General features: G+C 36.4%; 1 protein-coding gene across 12 annotated transcripts in view; it reads left to right on the forward strand.

Annotated features, from left to right (window-relative positions):
* DMD (dystrophin) overlaps nt 1-17,763 on the forward strand; it is a 1,153,352-nt gene that overhangs the window by 1,043,139 nt on the left and 92,450 nt on the right. The window lies entirely within an intron of this gene.

Here is a 17,763-nt window from a genome sequence, read left to right on the forward strand (position 1 = left end):
CAACCAAAAAGATATTTTTCCTTATATCTAACCTAAATGTGAGAATGGTGAGGCACTGGAACAGGTTGATGCAGAGTTGCGGTTGATGCCCTGTCCCTGGAGACTCTCAAGGCCAGGCTGGATCAGGCCCTCGGCAACCTGATCCAGCTGTGGTGTCCCTGTTCATTTTAAGGGAGTTGGACTAAATGACCTTCAGAGGTCCCTTCCAACTCCAAGGATTCTATGATTCTATTCTATGATTTTATACTTTCAAAGCCCAACCAATGTCACTCAACCATTTGGCTGCTGTGGTGCTTCAACAGCATCAGAACAAACCTTTCTATGTGAAGAAGGCCAAGTCTGTTGTGCAATGAAGTGTTGTACCTAGTTGTACCTTGTTCAGGTTGGTTTGCTATTGCTGTGTGATTTCCCTGATGTACTTGGAAATGGATCACTGTGATGTTATTTGGCTACAAATAATGAAACAGATGCGAGGAAACTGAAAGCTCTGTCAAAATGAGGGGAGAGGATAGTCAATGGGGGAAAAGCGATGAAAAGCAATAGGAGTCTCTGGCAAATAGGAGTCAGTTCATGGCACCACAATGAAGGAAAAAATCCTCCTTTTCTCTGTCTCATGACATGACTTGCCATTACAGCGCGAGATGCCCTGGCAATTCTTAAGTGTAGGCATGAGATATGTTTCATGCTGCTCCTCCCACCTCTTTATGTGCTACTCGCATCCAGCAGCCGTAGGTAACTGGGCTGCGTTGATTGTTCATGATAAAATGATCATTGATGATTATTCCTTAGTGTTTTTTTTTCTGTCAAGTTTCCATTTCATCTTCTGTTCCAGGCTATTTACAAGTTCAAATGAAAATGTTTATTTTGTCCACTTTAGAAAATGTCTTATTAGCCATGAGTTGTAGCACTACTATTTTAAATTTGGCTACAACTTTATAGAAATACTGTTGTTGAGATGAGAAATAAATTGGTCAGGTTTTAATGAGTCTTAGTTAGTTGTTACACCTATTCCCTTCTCCAGCTGATCTCAGTCATCCATTCTCATCACTCATATTTTACGATTGAACACAACTACACAAATTCCCATGTACGAACGTATCCAATGTCCTAATGTACCATTTTAGCTATTAAACTTAGCATATTCTTTTTTTTTTATTCTTTGAACTACCACTTCTCTATTGTGAATCCTCTAGCAACTTCTATGAAGATCGAGCAGCTATGAGTAGCATTCTCTTAATGCTTATACAATTTTCTTTCTGTCATCAGCGTAAAAGAATGGTGATACACATTTCATTATTTTTCATTTTATGTTTTTCCCTTGATGCTTAACTGTTTTATCTCATCATTTTCACATTTGCAATGACACAGCCTTTGTTAAGTCAGGCAGTACTTAATGTTAAAATCCTCAGCAGCAATATTTACTTACTGCTTGGTATGTTCAGACTTTTCAATTTCCCTCGTTAAAATTTAATTTTTATACAGCTGATTAATCTTTCCTCTAAAGCTATTATTTCAATAATTCCTTCGTAAGATTATTCACGGTATTTCTTCTCTAAATCGTATTGGTGTAGGCATCACTGCCATTGCAAATATAATTATCAACAGTGTACAACCTGTTTCAGGTATTCTGAGTCATTTCATAGTTTCTTGGCCTACTGTCAGACTCATGAAAATTGCAGCACAATGGTGGTGCACCAGCTGTTGCGTTCTTCCACCTTTTCATGTGGTTTGGTCCCAGTGGGAATGATGAGCCAGGACAGCAGATCAACTTCACCCCTTCTTCCTCAGTGTTCTGAGAAATCAAACTTCTTCATTCAAGGACAGCAGAGGTATCTTGGCCTCCAGAATACCAAGTGGACATTCCTGTCTAGAATGTCTGGTGCTGCTGAGGAAATAATCCTTCCCTTTTGCCTCTGAATTAAAACATGCAAAAATTCTCTAAAACATGTTTTATCAAATGCTTTTCTTTATATGTTTGGGTTTTTTTTGTTTTGTTTTTTTTTTTTCTTTCCCTCAATATATTCCTTATGTCTGGTGAAGTGTTTAAAGATTTTATGAGCTTGAAAAAGGAGAGGAAGATAAAAATATTGGTTCTGTTCTTTGAGGCCTTGGTCCTATCCTTATTTGAGGGTGACCAGGAAAGTGGAAAAGAAGAAGTAGGCAGAGTCATGTCTGTGCTATTTAGCGATGTTTTAGTTATTCATTAAAATTTCTAAATTTAAGTTTTAAGAGGCAAAATATGCAATTACTGTTCATCAAAAATTTGAAAAGCAAGTGAAACAAATGTGCAGAACAAGGACTACTGCATGTGGTATCAAAAGAGTTTTTTTTAAAAAAAGCTTGAATTCTAAAAAAAGGATGATAATGAAGGGAGGAAAACTGCAGATTTTAATTTCAGAATTTGGGATAAATCGTATCTTAGAAGAGCAACCCTTGTGATTGAAGTATTTTATCCTCCAGTCAAATATGGATGAACAGCTCCAAAGCAGTGATAGATAGCAGAACCAAATGCTTTGGATTTTGCAACAGAAGCAATTGCTCATGCTGCACGACCCAATTCTTCTCTAGTGACCATCCTCTTGGGGCACAAGGGGACATAAAATTCAGCTATACTCTGAATCTTGTTTTGCCTTGTGTATGGTTTAGCCCCACTAAGTAAATAATGTAGCCACGATGCAGTCCTAAGAGACCTCTGTTGCCTTGGAATGGGGAGGAGTAGTTGGACTGAAATCTGCAGTTTACTTTATTTCCCCCCAAAACTCGGTATTCCTGCTGTCATGATCTGTTGAAATTTAGTAGTTGTTGACTTCTTTATTTGTACTAATCTTTGACATTATTCTTCCACTGTATAGCTGACTTCCAGTTAATAGCGTCTGTCTTCTCTGCCCCTCGCTGTGCCCATTCTTTTGAAGGATTTAAAATGCTTCTGCAAAAATACAGTAGTCTTTCATCTCTGTACTTTTTCATAAAGGAAGCCTTCCAAGTTATTTCCCAGCCAAGCTTATTTTCTTACACAGATTATAGCAGTTCACTGAACTTTGTCCTGCTGAGGACAAAGCTGGATTCTCAGGAGCACAGATTTGGCTCCTTGAGAAGATCCACATGAGACTATCCATATAAACTTGCTATGCAGTGTACTAACTCTAAGACCAACACATCCCCACTTTCTGACCCTCTTCCATGCAACAGTTTCCTATGCGAGTATTTTACTTACTGTACATGCATCAGTTCATGACATATATTTTTGTTAGTTTTAGGTTCTGCAGTCCTACCGTACTCCACACAGGAGATACAGCAGGCCAGTTCTATAAACATACTTCTTTGTTGTCTTGCTTCTTAATCTCCCTTTTAATTGTTGTGTAACCATGCAGAGTTTCAGCACAGGAAAAAAAAAAAAAAAAAGCCAAGAGCACAGAGTTTTCATTGTAAAAGCAAACAGATTAAAGGCACGATTCTTTAATTTTTAATTTTTTTATTTTTTCAACTTACACACAGGACAAATGAATCTATCTGAATTAAATTCTACTAAGATAAAATAAAGCAAAGAGCTGCTGTAAAATGACTTGGGTTAATTGTTTCTCCTGCAGAATGCAGATAAGTACGACACAAAAGCAAGTAGGAAATGTCTGTCACACAAAGCAAAGAGAGACATAGAACACCATCAATAAATAATATATACTTATGTGTATGTAGTGAGTGAAGCTGTGCATAGGCTATGCAAGTCAGGCATATGACTGACAGTTAACCTACCTAGCAAGTACCAAAAAATGTAATACTTTGACTTCTTAAAAACACAGCTATTTCGATCTTTTCATGTCTTTCAGTTCTGAACTCTCAATTGCAAAATTGTAGCTATTGTGATGAAAAGAAACTGTCTCATACTTTTCAGTCTGCCTTAAAATTATCATGCTGTCTAGCATAAAACCGTCAGTTAAATATCTGTTGTTTCCTAGACACTTGTCCAAATGCAGCCTTCCTTTATCATCTTTTGGACTGTGGGGCCTTGGCTCCAAACCTTGTCACGAAGTTTGAAACTGGGCTGTGAGTGAATGCAAAACCCTGAGCTTGTAGCCAAAGCCAAAGTGGAGGAGCTTCCTTAGGCACTTGCATAGCACTCAGAGACTGTGGTCTTGCTAATCTTACAGTGCTCATGCTGAAGTGGAAAGTAAAGTGCTTAAGATTTGTTATCAGATGCATTCAGTATAAATTATTATGACTGTTTATACTGTTGAGCATTACAGAGAAGAAGAAGAAAGTAAGGTTAATTTCTGTGCAGGTTAAATTTTAAAATGCCTTATAAAGATAACGCTGTTACTCTCCAGGAATGAATTTGAGTTTTCTGGCTTGTTTGATCAATTTAGGAATGAGCTGGGTAAGAGAATTTTGGATGGCATCTGGCTTTCCAACTTTCTTAATTAAAAGGAAAGCATCAACATTTTAAATTCATTACATCCAGCTATTCATTGCTTTCCAGCTCTGGGGCTAAGAGAGCAATAAATGAACTATTTTTATAGGTGCTAAGATGAAAACTAAACTTTTGTTACTGTACAAGGAGTATCTTTACAAAGAGTAAAGATATACTTACAAAGAGTAATGCAATATAATTATATAATACCGAAGGTATTGTAGCTGAAATTGTTACATTTATTGTAAGCTGAATGTGATTTTTTGCTTATATTTTACTTTTTACTTCATTTTTCTTTGCTCCATTTTATTTCAGTTATTAAATACAGTTTCATTATGTTACCCATCATCAAGAATAAAAAATTAACATAGCCCATATAATTTTGAAACTGTTGAATGACATATATACAATATGGGCCTATTTTATACAGTACATGCCCCATCTTCCATAAAAAATAGATTTTACAGCTTCTCCTGATAGCTGAAATTTATTGTCATATACTTCAAGCCCATGTTTTAAACATTGTGTGCTTAATGAGCAGAATTCAAAAATAGGAATTATGTTTGATTTCCACTGGAATGCTTTGAACTTGTAAAGATTAGACATATTAAGGAAAAAATAGAAAGATTTGCCTGTCAGACTTTTTCTTTTTTTAAAGATCAATTACATACTTAATTTAGATGACAGACAAAGAGAAGACAGCTTCTGACAACTGTCCAATGAAATTTTCAAGGGAACGGGGAACAATATCTCAGATTTTTTACGTATTCTTGTTATACTGAGAAGTTTCATAAGTCCTTTGTTTCCTAAGTAGATTGTCAGATTCTCCCAAATAGCACTTGCCATGTCTGTTGTCTGTATTGCCCTTGGTTCAGTCTCTCCTGATGCACAATGAACAGACTAAGTATTTTCTCATTCCACATGAGAAAAATAGCATACCTGTAAGAAGTCAGCAGTAAGTTGCTCCCTCTTTACCTACAGTGCTTTTTTGTCTTCTTCATGATCTCATCTAATATAAGGCAGGACTGTAATTAACATTTGTACATCCTGTGTTTCAATACCAGTGAAAAAAATAGTTATTATAAATACAATGGATGCATACAACACGCGTCTTTAATTGTACCTGCTGTGGATTCATGGCTCTGGCAGGCTGTTTGATGTTCTAGTGTTGGCATCCAGGGAAGAGCAAAATTCTAGCAAAAACTGAGCGCTATATCCAGATAGCAGGTGGTCTTCTGCTTCTCCTGTGCCCGTATTAGGAAGAGGTCAGATTTTTTCCTGGTTTGATTTCTTTTTGACAATGAACTCATTGAAGCTGCTAAATCTCTCATGTGATTGCTCCTGCTGTGACTGAGATGTCAGTCCTCCTATGCACTGCAATAAGCTCCTATATTTCAGAATGTTCTCTATCTCAACACATTTCTTGTCCTGAGTGACCTGTGCGGTCTTTACGTGCTGAACCATGACAATGGATTATATGAACCAGTTTTCTCTGTATAGGACTCCTTTCATAATTTTTTTGGTCAGATAATGGCAGCAATGCTCTTATACATCCATTTTGTGATATCCCCCATCTTTAGATCTTCAATCTTGAGAAGTATTTCATGTATGTATTAAGCTTAGAGATTAAGGATGCTAAGGGAAAACATAAATTTTATTAACTGGGAACTGTATAAATGTTGGTAAGATCAGATCTTAAGTAAAGATTCTTCATTAAGTAAAGAATATTAAGTAAAGAGTCTAACCAAAGTTAGAAGTAATCAAATCATCTATATTCATTTTCTTGCTTCTCATTTTCTGATTAAAAATTTGAACCTTCCAAGATAAATTACAATTTCAAATATGATCTATAGGCTTGGCAGCCTTTTGCACGCTACATATTTGCTTTGAATTTCAATTATCCATTAGATACATTTTTATATTAGGAAATCTGTGGCTAGATAATTTAAGGAAAACTAACCATAAAAAAAATGTATCACAACATCTCTGAATAAATTGTTTTTCTTAGAAGTAGTTTTGACAAACATTCATTCTCTTCCCGTGGAAATTGCACCATAATCTCATTTATAAGTACAACACAACAGAGAACCATTATCAAGCAGCACTCTATGTACCTAGCATAATCACCAAATGGTGTCAACAGTCTACTGAGTAGTGTGGAGAGGACAAACTTTGCTGCCTAGCAGCTATTCAGCTTGTGTATCTCAGTCTTCCTTCTTCTTTTTCCAAAAGGGCCAAAATTTGCATAAATGTTGTTTGTAAAATCAGGTTGGGGACTTGGAGGGGGTGCAAGCTGATTTAGCACAGCACTAAATTGCTATGAAGGAGGGTTGCTGCAAACCTTTGCAGAAGTCTTTTGTTTACATTTTATTCTTCACTTGCGTGTTTCATATTTTATAATGTGAACAGATAAATTATTATGTTAATGAAGTGGATGTGCGGGGATTAACATTCACATTAGAATTTTTGTGAAGAAAAAAAAATGCAAGTATCTAGAACCACAGTAATTTGGTCACATTTGGGTATTCTGAATTTAGATGTTTGCTAGATAACTTTATATTATTTTAATGTGCAAGTTTAAAAAGTGGCTTTAAATAATTAGCCCACTACTGCAGAGTAGAGATGGCACAGGAGCTGAGGGGAAAAGATGTACCTACCTTACCTTGCTTTGCTTTAATTACATTTGCCTGCATTTTTGTTTAAAAGCTGAACTGCTGAAGAAAATGTTATGAACTTAATTCTTAAGGATCACTACATCCTGTGTAAAGCGTGGAAAAAAAAAATGCTAGAGACATGAAGATAAAGCATAAATGGTTGAAAATCTACTGTGTTTGGCTTGGGAACAGACAATTTCATAATAGCATCATGACTATAACACAAATGTGAAACACCATGGTTGTACTTAAAATTTTAATCACGCACCAGAGAATGTCTGGTTGGGCCACGGGTGTAATATGTCATTCATCATTAAGAAATGTTCATTATTTCTTTATATCAGTAAATATCCCATAAACATTTCTAGAATACAGGAGTGAAAGAGTACATAGTAATACAAATGTGTTATTGTTCTCACCATCTCGGCTGCTGTGAGCTGAAAATATGTAATAAATAGATATGAGGAAGACAAATAAAAAGCAAGGTTTAAAATAGTAAGAAAATACTGAAACACTAAAATAAGCTTTCATTCCAGCCTGTATTTTCCAATCTGACATCTGCCATCCTGGTGGTGCTATAAGGTGATATATATAAACTAATACATATTTTAACATTATAAAGAATGTGACAAAAAACTAAGAGATTTTCCTGCATGTTGAAACACAGAATAGCTGCACCTCCAGTAGAAAATCAGAAGCTTTATATGTCCTCCCAGATCGGAGATTTTTATCTACTATTTCATCTTCAATTTAAGTCTGCTTAATTGCATTTATCGTTAGGACTTCATCAAGGGAAACTTTGTTGGCTGACCTTACCTGCCCATCTTTTATAAAACACACAGAAAGTTAAACCAAGTGCAGATACTGTTAGGTACTAACAACAGCAACAGCAGCAGTAAAGGGACTGCAGCCAGAGAGAGGACTATAAATGTCTCTCAGGAACCTTGTGTATAATTTGGTTTCAGCTATAACCATATAAATAATAACAATATGGAGCAAACTCTTAGGCAGATTTTTCATCAGCTAATACTTCATTAGAGGTTTAAAAATGAAATCTTTTTTTAGGAATCTTAAAGGTTAAAATAATATATTAAATGCACATATATGCATCCTTAGCCTACCTCTGCACAATCAGTTAAGGAACAATCTGAAAAGTGTTGAAAGTAAGATTTGTATCAACTAAGGGTTTTTAACCAGGTTTGCTACGAATGCCTGGACTCTATAAATCATGCATTGACTTTGATAAGTATGATTAAACAGATAAACTTTAAAAAGTTCTGAAATACACAAGCCTACACTTATTATAGGTTCTCTTACATCTTCATTATGGTTTTGCATGTCATTAATTTGCATTTCATTTAGTTTTGTTACCATTTTATCACCAGCTGCAGTCATGTTGCAGTATCCAGTATCACTGAAAAGAAATTTCATTAGAAAATCAGAAACTTAAGTTCTAATGTGAAACATTTTTCCATGTATTTATCAGCTTTTAGCTATAGCAACCATGTTCAATTATTTTTATTGTCATGTTTTGTAGAATCTTGACTATAAAAAAGTAATCATATTAGAAGTTTGCTTTCACAAGGCAGTACTGATACTCAGTTGTAAGAATTCAAGTTCGTTAAAAATTCATTCTGAAATTAAACACATTAAAAAGAAAAATGTGAAGCCCACAATAACATTCTCGATCAGTTGAGAGCTTGCATTTATATTTTATATTTTGTAAGTAAAAACTTGGTGATTTTAATAATTTTCTTTGATGTGAAGCACACACACACACAGACAGAAAAGCAGGTTCTAAGTGACAGTCATATTCAGTACATTCAAAGCTGATGGAAAAGCACATTAGCTAGCTCCATCCTTCGTTGTTTCTCAACTATATCTTTATCCTGAAGTATTCCTCAACTAAATTTCTATCAGCCTATCCAGCTGAATGATCTTCAATTTCATTGTTGTTTTATTTTCTATATTAGAGATTAGCAAAAGGAAAAATGATATTAAAAGAAAAAAAAAAAAAGAAAAAAAAAAGAAAAAGAGAATGTCAAACCAGTGATGGTTGGCCATATGACCTGTCCACAACAAAGGAAAACATGTTTGTAAAATGTACAGTAGTAAAAACTCAAGACTATGGAATTGTAGCAGTGAGGGAAATAAGGTTTAAAATCATTGCTTGTTTGAAAGAAAAGATTCTTGCATGAAACAAGTTTCCTTTGAGGTCACAGCTAGTTTCTTGATCATTTATAGGCAATATATTTCAAAAAAAAGAAATTGGAAGAAATGACAGTTAAGACATCAAAAATCTGAATGTTAGAGAACAAATCCATTTGCTTAATGCTTTCACCCCTTTAGACACCAGGAGAATGTAAAAATATCTTCTTTAAGACTTCTTATTTTTATTTTTTTAAGTATTTACTTTGAAGTTTATCTGCTGCTTCTTTATTTACATGAAAATCTGTAGCACTGTCCTTGATAAAACTAATCTCACTTCTGACACTGCTCAACATCCAGAACATTGCCCTCTTTTTTCCCGGAATTTGTGTCTGTTGCTAGTCCATGTTTTTCTTCTCGCCCAATCTTTTCTAGCTTCTGTAGTCTTTTTTTCCACTAAAACAGCTCTTTACGAGGTCACTAACAGCTTCCTGTTGCCTAGCTCCAAGAATCTTTTCAGTGTTCACATTCTTCTAGGTCATTCCACCACTTTGAGCAAACCATCTTCCCACTGTCCTTTTTGTTTTCTCTTGGCATGTTTTCAGGATTTCCCTTGTAATAATTTACCCTTCACTTTTTCTGCATCTTTCCCTTGCCTTCTAATGAACTCTTTGCAGAGTCTGTCCTCCCACTGGTTGTCTGCCTCCAGCCCATCACCCTCTTTATCTTACTTTCTCTTAGCACTGTTTTCAGTTTTCAGTCCTTGTGCATATCTTAATAGCAACCCCATTTCATTTCGTGTCATTTCATTTCACGTCCATTTCATTTAGTTGTGCTGGTAACTTCTATAGGCAATTCATTAATTACTGGTTTGGGGTTTTTTTGTTTGTTTGTTTGTTTTGTTTTCTTTATGGCATGCCCCATTGAATAGCTAAGCTCAAAAAGACCAAACTTGATGATTTTTTTTTAAATATCTAGGCTTCTCTGTTGAAGTTTCTTTTAGTTATTTTACACAATGTTTTACTTTCTCTGTCAGCTATCCTTTAGGCCCCCTATGTGCATTTTATGCCTACTTACTTAGTGTTGCTTACCCTTTAAATATTTTGTTTTCTTTTCTGGCACCAAATGAGTGTATTTTTCTGATTTCTGTTTAAAACGGACATACTCCTCAAAAAGATTTTTAGCTATTACTCAGTCACTCAGATGAGCAGTGATATACCCCATACTCAGCCATTACTTACTCCTTTAAAATCACTATGTTCACTGGATAAACAGTACTCATAAGATGTATTAGAATAGCCCAGAGTATTGTGCTGCATATATGACAAAATATGGAATACAGACTGTGACATTTTTGTGTCCCTTTCCATCACCTAACCTCAGAGCATGCTTTGGAGTATCCATTTTGCTCTGAACAAAAGGCAGACACTTTCCACATTCTGTTTGTTCACTTGAGTTAACAGAGAAGTTTAAACAGCAGCAGAAATACTTCTTTCTTTCCCAGATGTCTATCCCATCTTGATGGAGACTGATGCAGTCTAGATCCCCAACACTGTCAAGCTCGATTATCTTAAAGTCCTTTCAATTCTTTGCACGTCAGTGCTGGAGGGACTGACATTGCCAGAAACATCCCTCTTGTCTTCCTAAGAATGGTTAGTAGCCATTTTATAGGAGACATTTGTCTCAGATGCTTTTCTCTATTTCAGATAAATTCCATTAAGCTAAAGCTTTGTAGCCTCACAGTACTGGGAAGCTGCCCAACTTAGTTTACAGCATCAGTTTGTTAACACACACTGGTTCCCTCTTTGTTAAATGCTATTTGCTTCTGGCTCCCTCCAAATTCCAGCTAGTGCTACAGCTTTTCCTGAGTAGAATAGGGTCTCTCTGTCCCTTCTTGTTCTGAAATAACATACTGTTGGACAAGGTGTTGCAGAAATACAAATTAGGCTTGAGCCCATCGACTCAAGAGTAGTGGGAGGCGTTATGGCTGTCCAGCACATTATGTATGGCTGTACACCAAGTATATTGGTGAACATCAGCAAAAAGTATAACTAGTTATGGACATTGACATTTCCAACATAATGCCCCATTGAGACAAGTGCTGGATGCTTGCAGAAGGTCTTTGATGAGGATGCTCTTCAGTACTCGTCCAATTACTCCTCTGAGCAGCAAGAAGAAAACAAGTCCTGACTAAATGCACTCCTAGCAAGAAAGCTTACTCTTGAGAACAGACTCAGTAGACACATCCATTCTCAGCAAACTCTGTACTTTTTCTTGTACTTCTCTTCTGAGTAACGCAAACAAATTTGAGCATACCTGAGTACTTAATTGTATGTAGGATCAGTAGCTTTTATGATAGCCAAAAAATCAATAGCAGAACTGACCAACTCATTTTAAACCAGAGCTAAAGAGCACCGGTAAACTGAGAGTGAATTCCATACCAGTGCTGCCGGAAGAAAGTGTTTGATTGTTCACTGAAACAGAAGCTGTCAGAAATGGGAATTTAGATAACTGTTTTAGCAGCTATTCCTCATCACACCAGCCCCATTTCCAGTGATCTAGCACTGAAACTGGGCCTTAGCCTAAAGGTGAATCAAGTTCTTCACAGCGTTGTTCTTCACAAAAGAAAGTTTTCTTTATGTTCATACAGCATGCAATACAATGGATCTCAACTCTAAATTCAGTTCTCTAGGCGGTGCTACGTACAATGGAGATATTTAATAATAACAATTAGTTTGAATAACATACTCTCAGCAGCTGCCTGTGATGATTTTCATTGCAGTACGCTTTCCTCATTGCAGTCAGTCCTACTGAAATGCCCTCATCAACATAGTAACTACTTTATATTCTCAGACATTTCCCCAGAAACAGAAATGGTAGTTGCAGTTTTTTTCCCCTCTCACAAGAAGTGTATGCTCATGATTTGGGCATGACAAAAGGGATTACCACTGCTGTGTATGGTTTTGTTTCCTAAACATCATCCGTTTGGCCCAGCACTTGGCAATGAGCAAGTTTCCACAATATCCCACCAACACAAATCAGAATCATATTGCAGCACACATTCATTTACTTGGCCTCAGCTTGTACTTTTAAACTCTCTGAAAATCCAAACTCCATTTTCCAAATCCTGACTGGTTTTGAGAACAGGTACTTCTCTGAAAAATACTTCGTTTTTCCCAGGAGCATTGGAGCATTGGCACTTGTTCCCATTACTGAAAAGAGCGCTTGCTTACTTGTTTGGCTCAGTTACAGTCCTAAGCTGTGCCATACCCTTTTCTGTACTGTTGGTCTTGCAAACTTCTTTATTCCACTTTGATATTAAAAGGAAAGCCTGCTTTCATTTCCAAGTCAAGCTATGGTTGTCTTATTCTAAAGCTTCCTTCAGAAGAAAAAAAAAAAAGAATAAAATCCTCATCAGTGGTAATTAATTTTGACAGTGTGGGCTTTGTAGCAATTCACAAACCTGTACTTTGTGCATCAGCATTCCTTATTATTCTAATTAAAGTGGAACATTGTGCCCTCGCCAGTCATTAATGGGTTTTCATTTTGTAAATGACATTTGCAAAAGTTAAAACGGGCAGTTCATATGAAGTCCACAGGCAAGAGCGTTAAAATTAGCATCACCATAGCAACAGTCTTCCATCATTAGTATTCAGGGCAACAGCAAATGTTTTGTTGTGCTTTTGTTTCCAAAAAAAGATTTTTCTTTACTTGTCATTCATAAATAGCGAAGGCACTCAAACTCACATATTTCAGGTAAAATTTTTGTATTCGTTTGAAGGTCCCTTGTCTAGAATTTCCCAGTTTTTTGAGGTATTTATTTTGCAAGACAGAGGCTGAATTTCGTGATCTCTACAGCTGTGTATGTCTAGCCTCCCGAGCAACATTTATTCATTGCCAGCCTGCTGCTGAACAGAGCAGTTTTATATGAAGTCTGTCACTTCTACTCAAGAATCTGTACTAAGAAACAGATTCTTATGAGAATCTGTAGAAGATGCATGCACAGTGAAACATGGGCAGTACCCCATTCAGTGGAGTGTGCATCTGCTCTGTGCTGTTTTGGTCTTTAAATTGTGCCGTTTCTGTATCTTTTTTTCTTTCCTCACAGGAACTGAAATGTAAGTACATACATCACCTCTAGTGAAACAGCATTCCAGTATGAACTTGTCTCACACAGTTTAGAAAGGGAGAGAAAGGTTCTCCCCTTAAGGGAGACCAGGATAGGTCATGAGTGTACTCTGATGTCCTTTGTGGTCTGAGGCCATGTCTGTTAGCCTGCTGTGGCAGTATTTTGCACTTTGAGAAACTGGTTAGTGCCACATCTCCTCAATGTTCCCTGAGGCATTCTGTTGTCGTACGTCTTGTTCAAGGAAGAGCACTGCAATCCCTACAGGAGAAACAACAGTTGGGCTATAGAAACAAATATTTTGTGGACAGACAGAAAGGAGTCAGAAAAGAGAAGCAAGGGAAAGACATTAAAGAAAGTAGACGATGAGCAGGGTAAGGTCAGTAGAAGGACTGCTGTTTTAATTTGCTGCATCCTGGCTCATCAGTAACAAGCACAGATTAGAAGTAACTAAATGTTCTCTAGCATTATGTCTCTGGGTTTTAATTTGGCACAGGAAGGTTTTTTCTTTTTTCTTCTTAAAATACTTCCTTTTGCAGATTTTTTGCAGAGAACAGTCTTTAACAAGTAAACACACTTCTCTGCACTGCAAAAGCTAGGGGGTATAATCCATTTCATTTAAAATATTCCTTCATTTTAGTAAAATGGGACGCATTTTCATACAGTGATTGGTTTGCTAGTATCTGCCCTTGTAGCAGTGATTAATCTTTCAGCTTGTGGGACCTGCACAAATTGAACACCTTTAAAAGTGGTGAATATACCGGAGGAAACTGCTTGCAGGATAACTACTAGCTGCCCATGGTTGTTCAGTGTTTGGCACTTGGAGAGCTTTAACATAGGAGGGGGATGCCACACTCAGACATCCTGAAACATACGTACAGCTTCATTTGCTCCACAACTTACTGTCTTTCTTTTACACAAGCACCTTCTTGCTAGGTCAAGTAATTTTTCACCTTTGCTGATTCTCTCTACTTTTTTCCTTTTTTTGCTGCTTGTCAGATGCTTTCTGGGAGTTCAGAAAGTTCACTTCCTCTCTTAAACTTCCATGCCCTATTGCAGTGAAGATACATACTTACTGAACTGTAATATTTTGCAGAATTTTGCCATTTAATCTTAGATAAATTCAGTGGTGAAGTGGAGCATTGTAAAAACTGAATAATTTTCACTGAACCTATGATTCAGTCTTCATTTAGAGCTCAGTGTTCTCTCTAAGCGAGCTTCTTTATATATCTGGCTGAATTGGATAAGTTCAATCATAGTTTCTTGCAATGCTGAATCTTTGAACCATCAAACAAGTAACCTACATTTTAAAAAATCATCTTGGGAGATCTTTTTAAATTATTATCTCTTTGCAAACTTTGAACTATAATGTCATTAGAAAGATTTACCTGAAGTGCAAGGATTTTACAGCCTTGTTTATTGTAATAATTACAGGCAGAGAGAGACCATGTCTGGGAATGATCAGTGACAGATTACTATTTTCCATTCTAGACTACTTTCATTCAGAGTCAGACACTTGTGGGGTGCTGTGGCAAATGAGAGGAAATTGGCAGTTTCTTGCTTATAAAAATGAGTAAACTGTGTTTCTGAAAATACAGGCATGTATCCTCTATTTACCTAAGTGCATCCTTGAAAAAGCTACTAAGCTGCTCTTCATTAAAAATATTTCTAAGTTTGCTCGACATAATGAGATCACAGAATCATGGAATTGTAGGTTCACAGAATCATAGATACTGTTCCATGAGTATGGATTTCAGATACACTATACTGTCTGTGGATTCCCCTTCTAAACACTGAACTCTGGAAGCACAAATAAGCAAATATTCTCAGTTTTGTTTCACATATTAATCTTCAAAATCGTACTCAGCTTCAACTTCTGGAAACCATGGAGAATGGAAGTAAGTAATTTGTGGCTGTTTTCCTGAGTGTAACATGAATTTGTACTGGAAACTGGAAACATCAATGAGTACAGGAATAAAAACCAATCAAACAAAAACAAGTTCTTGAATAAAGGTATCTTGAAATCTTGAAATGGAGTTTTTAGAAGGAAATTTCATTCTAATTTCTGCCATTAAGAGCATTTTAGTCAGTTGAACCCAGTTGTCAAAGAGCATATTTCATCCCTATACTTCAGCTTAGTGAAGTGGCACCTGAAATTGAAAGGTTAAAAATCTGACTCCCAAAAGTCTTTTATGCATGATCTCACCACAATTTTAAATACTGATTTGAACTTCTGCCTTTTGAGCTGAGCTATTTTGACATAAACCATCACTGTAGGCATAAATGAAAAACACCAAGAGATTGTCTTTTTGGACATAGGTGCACTCAGCTTCATTTTTTCTTTTAATTGCTGCCTGTTAGTGGAAGTGCTTATTCTTTTAATACTGCTGCAATATTACCACGCAATGTAAAATGATTAGCAGATATTAATTGGAGACAGTACTCCATCTCTTCATATTTTGACTGGCTCATCTGCTTTTGCGCTATTTTAACTCTGCTATGACACAAAAGTAATGAAAACCATACTGTTAAGGTCACTGCATGTTAGTGTTTGTTTGCAGATGCTGTGATTTCTTCTCTTGATTACAATTGGAGGAGGAAACAAACATTTATTAGCACTCTAGCAACCTGAAATGAGCAGAAGAACCTGCTGAGTTATGGTGGAGTCTTATTAGGCTCCTGTCAGAATTAAGTGTCAGAAGTTTGGAAATCAAGTTTAGGTTCCATGTCAAAAGCAGCTTGCTTGAATTGAAAGATATGCTCATTGACTTCAGCAAAGTTACCACTTACTCTTAGAAGCATAAAAGAGATCAGAATCTGGCTCTCAGCATTTCCTCTTACGTATCATAGTTTCTCACATCACTGCCCAAAGTACTGCAGAATAAACATTTGCTGCTGGCAAAACGTAAATCTGTATCTGTACAGTTTTCTCTTGAGTAAATCAAGTGCAATATTCTTATCAGTAGTTTGCTCCGGGGCATTTGTCCACTGTTCTAGAAATAAGGAGTGGAAAAGAGCCTGTCGGTGTGAATCCTTTATTAAGCTCACCCATGGTATGCCCACATTGTGCAGTCCCTCAGTAGTCATCATGTTTGGAAGGAGTGAGGCAGTGCATTTCCCTTCTCCTATATTGGTCCCTAACATTGGCTTTGGTCAGTGTAATTTGGTGCACATATTTATAACACCCAGAGACCTCCCAAACTATTCTCCTTTGGTATATGTGGTTTTAAAGTACTTACCAACTTTTTCCAGGTATTATAAAGCCAAATTAAATTTCTGCTGACATTTTAAATGGGAATTTCTGAATCTTTACTCAGTTCTCCTTTTTCTTTCAACTGTATGTGAGTTTATCTCCTTTAAGTTTTTTCACTTAAAGTCCTGAAATCCTGATGTTGCTCTGGCCTCTGCAGACTGCAAGTTCTGTGCATCTGTCTTGTCAGTTCTGCAGCAAGTTGCAAGGACACTGACACAGATCATCACTGCCTTGCCTTGACTTGTCTTGTTGCATCTTGCATTGTTTCAGCTTTCCTGAGTTCTCTCTGCTAGATTCTCTCAATAATGACTATACATTTACACCGACACACTTTCCTTAAATCACAGCTTTCCTTTTTTAGATAAGTTAAACAAAAGAGACAAAAAAAAAAATCTAAAATATTTCAAAAAGCTGCTTCCTGCCCCGCTTTCCAGATTTTGTTTCCCTAGATAATTTGTTTGCCACAGTCTCTCCTCTCTGAGTTCAGCCTGCTGCAAGGCTCAGCATTCTCTCCAAAACCACAGTGGAAATGTATTTTAATTTTACACTCTTCAGGTCTTTTTGCACTGTGTCAAAGAACTATGTGATGTGTCTCAGTGAGAGAATTTACCTTCAGTTTCTGACAGTTGGTTCAGAAACTTTCCTGAATTAAAAAGAATTTCATTTTTTGTATTTGTTAAAAAAGTAACATTTCCGCTGGTGGACAGATGAGTAAATCTGCCCAGCAAAATGAGAATAATCTTGGTGTTTTAATGCAAGCTATTCATAAGTGTCACCCACAGCACCGATCTTTAATACAGCTTCACCTAACAGACTTCCATTGCAAGTGAGACCAAACAGGTGGCAACATCTAGTCACTGCCTTGTTATCACTGCAAAGCTTTGATCTACCTAATGTATAATAAATAAGATTCTGCATTTTAATCATACTGCACCTTTCATATCACTTGTGTTGCAAAGTCTGATTTCATTTCCAAAATCATCCTGACTTTGTTGACCTTTTTTTAATAAGATTATTTTTTGATCATTTATTTATTTCAACATATCTAGCAGTAGACAGATGATATGCCAGGTGGAAGTTATTATACTGTGTACCCACTGCCTCTGTATCCTATTCCTGTGCCAGCAAAAGTTGTAGCAAGTCTTTATTCATTTACTTTTTCTCCTTTACAGAGTGT

This window comes from Phasianus colchicus, chromosome 1 (assembly GCF_987193195.1).
Source record: "Phasianus colchicus chromosome 1, bPhaCol1.hap1.1, whole genome shotgun sequence".
Lineage (NCBI taxonomy): Eukaryota > Metazoa > Chordata > Aves > Galliformes > Phasianidae > Phasianus > Phasianus colchicus.